At 39.9% G+C, this 6,469-nt stretch overlaps 1 pseudogene; it reads left to right on the top strand.

Moving 5' to 3' along the window:
* The first annotated feature begins 5,530 nt into the window (after positions 1–5,530).
* Positions 5,531–6,469, top strand: LOC101054233 (olfactory receptor 52M1-like; annotated as a pseudogene).

The raw sequence follows: 6,469 nt of genomic DNA, 5'->3' as shown, positions 1-6,469 counted from the left end.
TGCAAGTATATCTTGGGGGTGCTCTTTCATCCCTGCTCCACAACTCAACCATTGGCTTCACCCCAAGGCTCACACTGTAGCATGAACATAGCATATTGGGGAAAGAGAACAACTTTTCCACACACAGGGTACCTAATGCCATTTGTTCTCTCATATTACAACTTGAGACAAACATTAATTTCAGGGAAGATAAGATGATGCCAGCTATCTCAATTGGGTCAAATCTTAACTTTGGAATTCTCAATTGATGTAACTTCTCTAGGATATTTAACATGAATGTACAAAAGCAATTAATGACAAATTATACTACTTAAAAAGTCTGACATAACTATTTAAATCTCACAAAAGTTAGTGAAATCGATTCTATCAGCAATGTTAAATAACTGAAATTCATCGTACTAGTCAGGGTTCTGCAAGAAACAGAACCAACAAGATGAGTATATATAAAAAGATATATCATGAAGAACTGGCTCACATAATTATGGAGGCTGACAAATCCTAAGTTCCACAGGATGAGTTGCCAAACTCAAGACCTAAGACGGTCAATGACTTAGATCTAGTCTGAAGACCAACAGACTTGAGACCCAGGAATAGTCAGTATTTCAGTCTGAGTCCCAAGGAAGGAAAGAAACTAATGTTCTAGTTCAAAGGATGCCAGTAATAAAGGTTCTCTGAACAGGGAGGGTCAGCCCTTTTGTGTAGTTAGGTCTTCAGCTCATTGGGTGAGGTCTACCCACATTAGAGAGCAATCTGCTTTACTCATTTGCCAACACAAATGTTAGTTTATTTTTAAAACATGCCACCAAAACACAAAAAAATGATAGTCTAAATAAAGAAAATGTACATGTACACCATGGAATACTATGCAGCCATAAAAGGAGTGAAATCATGTCCTTGCTGGGACATGGATAAAGCTGGAAGCCATCATCCTCAGCAAGCTAACAACAGAAAAACAAGGACCACATGTTCTCATAAGTGGGAGCTGAACAATGAGAACATAGACACCAGGAGGGGAACAACATACACTGGGCCACTTGGAGGGTGGGAGGGGTGGAGGTGGAGGGGAAGGAGAGCATTAGGACAAACAGCTAATGCATGCAGGGCTTAAAACCTAGATGACAGGTGGGTAGGGTGCAGCAAACCACCGTGGTACATATATACCTATGTAACAATCCTACACATTTTACACTTGTATCCTGAAACTTAAAATTTTAAAAAGCAGGCAAAGATGTGAATAAAGTTTTAAAGTCAAGAAACAATAAATGCCAGCCAGGCTGTGGAGGAATAGGAATGCTTTTATATTGTTAGTGGGAATGTAAATTAGTTCAACCATTGTGGAAGACAGTGTGGCAATTCCTCAAGGTTCTAGAACCAGAAATACCATTTGACCCAGCAATCCTATTACTGAGTATATACCCAAAGCAACATAAATAATTCTATCTGCAGCACTATTTAAAATAGCAAAGACATGGAACCAACCCAAATACCCTTCAATAATAGACTAGAAAGTATAGGTAAAATAATCACAGAAATGGACATAAACTATTTCAACTTGTGATTACAAATGTTTTTAAGAAGAAACACCTTGAAAAAAGTAGAATGCAAATTTGCAATGCTAACATTTTTATTTCAGTAAATTTCTTCTTTGTATAGCCTAGATTTTTGTATTAAGATTTCTTGATAATAGTTACTATTAACCAAAGAAAAATGTGTATATTGGTTATGCCAATACCGAAGGGTTTTTCCCACCTTTTTTTTTTTTGTGAACTCTCTCAAAATCCCTCTTGGCATCCTTGAGTGCCTCTGGCCCAGGGGAGGATCATCAGAGACCTGGGGCCACCTGAGAGCCCAGAAATGGGAAAGTGGGAATAAAAGTCTGTTCCAGTCCTTGGAGGTAGAATGTGATAGGGGGAGTGGAGACTGCTCCCAAAGGGGTAACTAAATGTCCAGATGGAAGTGTGCAGGCTTTTCTGTGCAACTCTTGGGAAGTAACTATTTTCAGAACCTAAAAACACAGAAGAAATAGATCAGTGGCATGGCCTCCCATTGACAAATTTGTTCCAGCATTCAGATGACCACTTTAAGAAACAGGGCCCAGAGTTCTATGGATAGTACCCCAGTGGGTAGTAAGTACATTCCAGAGAAGGGGCCAAAGTTACTGGAAGCAATCTCAAAGTTTCAGAAACTATTTGCTTTGTGGTCCATCTATGTCCTTCCTCACAGATCTAGTCAAAAGTAGAGAAAATATGTTGAGTATAACCTGCCTGAGATAAAATCAAAGGAGAAGAGAAGCCCCGGGGTGGAAGGCTTGGTTGCCTAGTACTTCTTCAGGAGAGAAAAGATTGGACTATTCCAGCCTGATCAGTCAACTGGTCGTCTGCTCCACAGTCAGGAAGACTTCTCTCCTGATCTCATTCTTGCACCATTGCCAGGTCTCTTCAATTGATTGTATCCACAGTAAAGAGGCTAATTGCACCATAGGAAAAATAGTCAAAAGTCATGAAATAGCACTCTGTGTCCTGTGGAAGGAATCAAAGAACAGGGAGGAAGAGCAGGAAAAGAGAACACAGTGCCTATTCAGAGGTCAGGCATCCTAACCCTTGGCCTTCTGTGTATATATATACACATACACACATCTACAAGCAACTCATTTAATGTGTGAAGCAACTGAAGGTAGCTATTGCTCCCCTGCATTATACAGACCAGAAAACACTTTATGTTGCTTAAAGTCAGAGTTTAGTATTTGACCTTAATCTAATCCATGCCTGCCACCATAACAATCTTCCAAAACCCTTGGACTCCATGTCAAAATGCCTCTCCCAGGGTCTGAGGGCTTTTCACCAATGTCCAGATATGATGCCTTCAAGTAGGCTGACATAGAAAATATTTCTCTGGAATGCTTTAGGTTCCATAACCTAGTTAAGACCACCATTTAAGATACCAATAGTCAACATACGTGTGTGTGTGTGTGTGTGTGCGTGTGCACATATACACACACAATAGCAGTATGTTCAATTTTCACTTGTCCCAGCTTCCTCTGGACACTTTTTGTGATGAGTAGCCACTGTGTTGGCTTACCTTCACATTGAATAATTGGATTTTTCTGCTTTAGCATGATGGTCCATCACAATTTTAGAGATAAATGTTAGGTATTCTCCTTATATATATACAATTGTACATTGACTAATGTTCATCTTGGATCCCTGTTCCAGCCATACAATTCCTAAATTTTTGTAACGTCTTCTAAATCTAAGATGTCCTATGTAACAAACACAAAGAAACCCCTCCAATATATAAAAGATAAATCATGGTCTAATCCCATATTAAACAGCAAGAATTCAGAGAAGGGCAGCTGCTGCATATGCCAAGAGCTTCACACCCATCTCATGTGTTCTATATGCTTATCCTTTGCAATATTCTCCCCATTTCACATATAAATAAAAGGGAGGCTTCAAGAGGTTAAGCAATTTGCCCAGAGAAAGATGAAGGTCTGGAAGGGAAACGTGGCTTGTTAGTGACAAGTTGGTCCCCTGAACAGCTGTGTGGGGCTGCCCTCTAAGACCTTTTCTCTTTTCCCATCTTATCCAATGAATCCAGAGCAACCTTACTTTTGAACCCAGAGGAAATGACTTTATATGCATTATAACTTATTTGCCTATTGAATTACAGAATCACTAAAACAGTTAACATGGAAAACTCGTAAACCATTCTTAAGTTCACAAAATTTTCATATTTCTATTTAGCACTCCGTCAATGACCAAAAAGTAAACTCATAAAAACATAATGTTGGAGCCTGAATTAAGGAGCCATGAGTTACCACAGGAACGTTTCTTGTGCTTATCTGCTACAGAAGTGTCATTGCTATTTAACATTTTAGATAAATTGAAATGTGCATGGGCTTGTTTGAGAAAATTTGGGGGAATGTGGCAACTATGGTGTCTCTTTTCCCTTACCCACCCTCTCTGGTATAGACTAGAGATACCAAAGAAGGGTTATCTGCCATGAGGAACTTGAAGGATATAAAATTTCCCTAGGTAAAAACCAAGGAGGTAGTAAAACTTAACAAAAGTGTGTAGTATCATGAGACTTGCTAACTAATTGTAAGAATGGTCAGGAGAGCAGGCCCGAGGCAGACCCCCCCCCGCCCGCTGATTCTGAACCCTGAGGATGTGAACAACAGGATTCCTTGCTAGATTTTTAGAAGCATATGAAGGACAGAGGACAAAAAGTAGATGACGATTTTTATAAAAGTGATCTTCCTGCCACCTCACAAGGAGGCCAAGAAGGATGTGATTGGGCAGAAGAGTCTTGCTGGCTGTTTTATATCAGTCCACTCTTTTTTAATTCCTATTAGATGGACAAAATAGTAAAATTTGCTCAAAGATGTATTCTATTATCTCAAATTATAGGTGATATCCAGATTCTTGCCAGGAAAACTTAGTAGACCCTGTCCTTAAAGTAAACATTTCTTTGCAGAGTAAACATTTCTTTACAAATCCTATCTTTTTATTTTGTTTAACCATCAAGTCTGGTCAACTTTTAAATGAAAGCTTTTTCTTTGGAAAAGTGGGTCCTGTGCTAAATATCTTTGATCAACTAGATTTGATAGTCTGAACAAAGCAATATTAAAACCATTCAGAGAAAAGGTATTGTGCTTCCTTAATACATTTAACATGGCAAATTTTCTCCTTACATTTTTAGCAGGATTTGATATTTTATAACCTTATTTATAAAGCTCTTGATCATATTTAAAGGCATAATATAAAACACAAATCTCATCCACCCAAAATCAACAGACAAAAGCTGGGTATAAATATTCCTAGACCCTTTTCTATTGAAGGGTGTGTATTTCTCTCTCCCCCTCTCCCCCTTTTTAATACAATTAAATCAGAGATTAATCTGCCTCCTGCTCTTCCCTGATTTATACTATGATGTGAACCTTATACCAGGAAATATTTATCTCTAAAAATATCAACATAATCTAATTCACTGAGTAGAGGTACTAGAATTTAAACAATGCTTTATTTGTGAACCCATTATTCCAACTTTTTGTTAGTAAAAAATTGCAAACATCTAATCGATGTTATTGGTTAGTGTTGCTATTGATCAGTGATGAGAGAAGCATATGCAGGCACTGGTTAAATACATTGGTTTACATTTAACTAGTACATGTAGAACTCTTTTGTATTTGTTTCCTTCAGAAAAAGTTTCTTAAAGTAAAATTACTAGTTAAAGGGGGATGCATAATTTTGGAGATTTTTACAGTGTGGTAGGGCAATTTAGTAAAAATCATGAGCATGCCTATTTCTACACTTAGCAGTAGGTATCATTATGAATAATTTATTTTATAAAACTTATTTTATATAACTGATTTTTTTAAGTTGGCATTCAGAATTCTTTATTATAGGCACCACCAGTCATCCTAGATGGAAAAGAGAAATCTAGTCTACAGTTCCCAAAAGCATCTCTCACAAGAGTAAAAATCTAAAACTAAGAGCTCCTATATCCTGGATGCTCCAGATCCCTGAATATGTTAACCCCTAATAATTCCTGCTCCGTGACTATGTCTTTCCAGCTCACTAGCATCCCAGGGCTGGAGTCCCTGCACATCTGGCTCTCCATCCCCTTTGGCTCCATGTACCTGGTAGCTGTGCCAGGGAACATGATCATCCTGGAAGTGCTAAGGATGAAGCACAGCCTGCACCAGCCCATGTACTTCTTCCTGTGCATGCTGGCTGTCATTGACCTGGTCCTGTCAACCTCCACCATCCCCAAACTACTGGCTATCTTCTGGTTTGGTGCCCACAACATTGGTGTGAATGCCTGCTTGGCCTAGATGTTCTTCATTCACTGCTTTGCCACTGTTGAGTCAGGCCATGGCTTTTGATAGCTATGTGGCCATCTGTGACCCACTGCACCATACCTCGTTGCTCACCCATGCTGTGGTGGGTCGTTTGGGGCTGGCAGCCCTCCTCCGGGGAGTAATCTACATTGGACCTCTGCCCCTAATGATTCGCCTGAGGTTGCCCCTTTACCAGAACCAAATCATTGCCCACTCCTACTGTGAGCACATGGCTGTGGTCACCTTGGCATGTGTTGACACAAGGGTCAACAACTTGTATGGAATGGGGATTGGTTTCCTGGTACTAATCCTGGATTCACTGGCCATCACTGCCTCCTATGTGATTAGTTTCAGGGCTGTAATGGGGTTGGCCACCTCTGAAGCCAGGCTTAAAACCTTAGGGACATGTGGCTCTCACATCTGTGCCATCCTCGTCTTCCACATCAACATTGCTGTTTCCTCTCTCACACACCGCTTTGGCCATTGTGCGCCTCCCCATATCATATCCTTTTGGCCAACCTTTACCTCCTCATCCCACCTATCCTCAACCCAATTGTCTATGCTGTCTGCACCAAGCAGATCCAAGAGACTCTTCCCCATATTAAGGCAAGGACTCAACCCAGGTGA

This window comes from Saimiri boliviensis, chromosome 6 (genome assembly GCF_048565385.1).
Source record: "Saimiri boliviensis isolate mSaiBol1 chromosome 6, mSaiBol1.pri, whole genome shotgun sequence".
NCBI lineage: Eukaryota > Metazoa > Chordata > Mammalia > Primates > Cebidae > Saimiri > Saimiri boliviensis.
The sequence above is the reverse complement of the archived record's forward strand: the minus strand, read 5'-3'. Positions and strand labels throughout refer to the sequence as shown.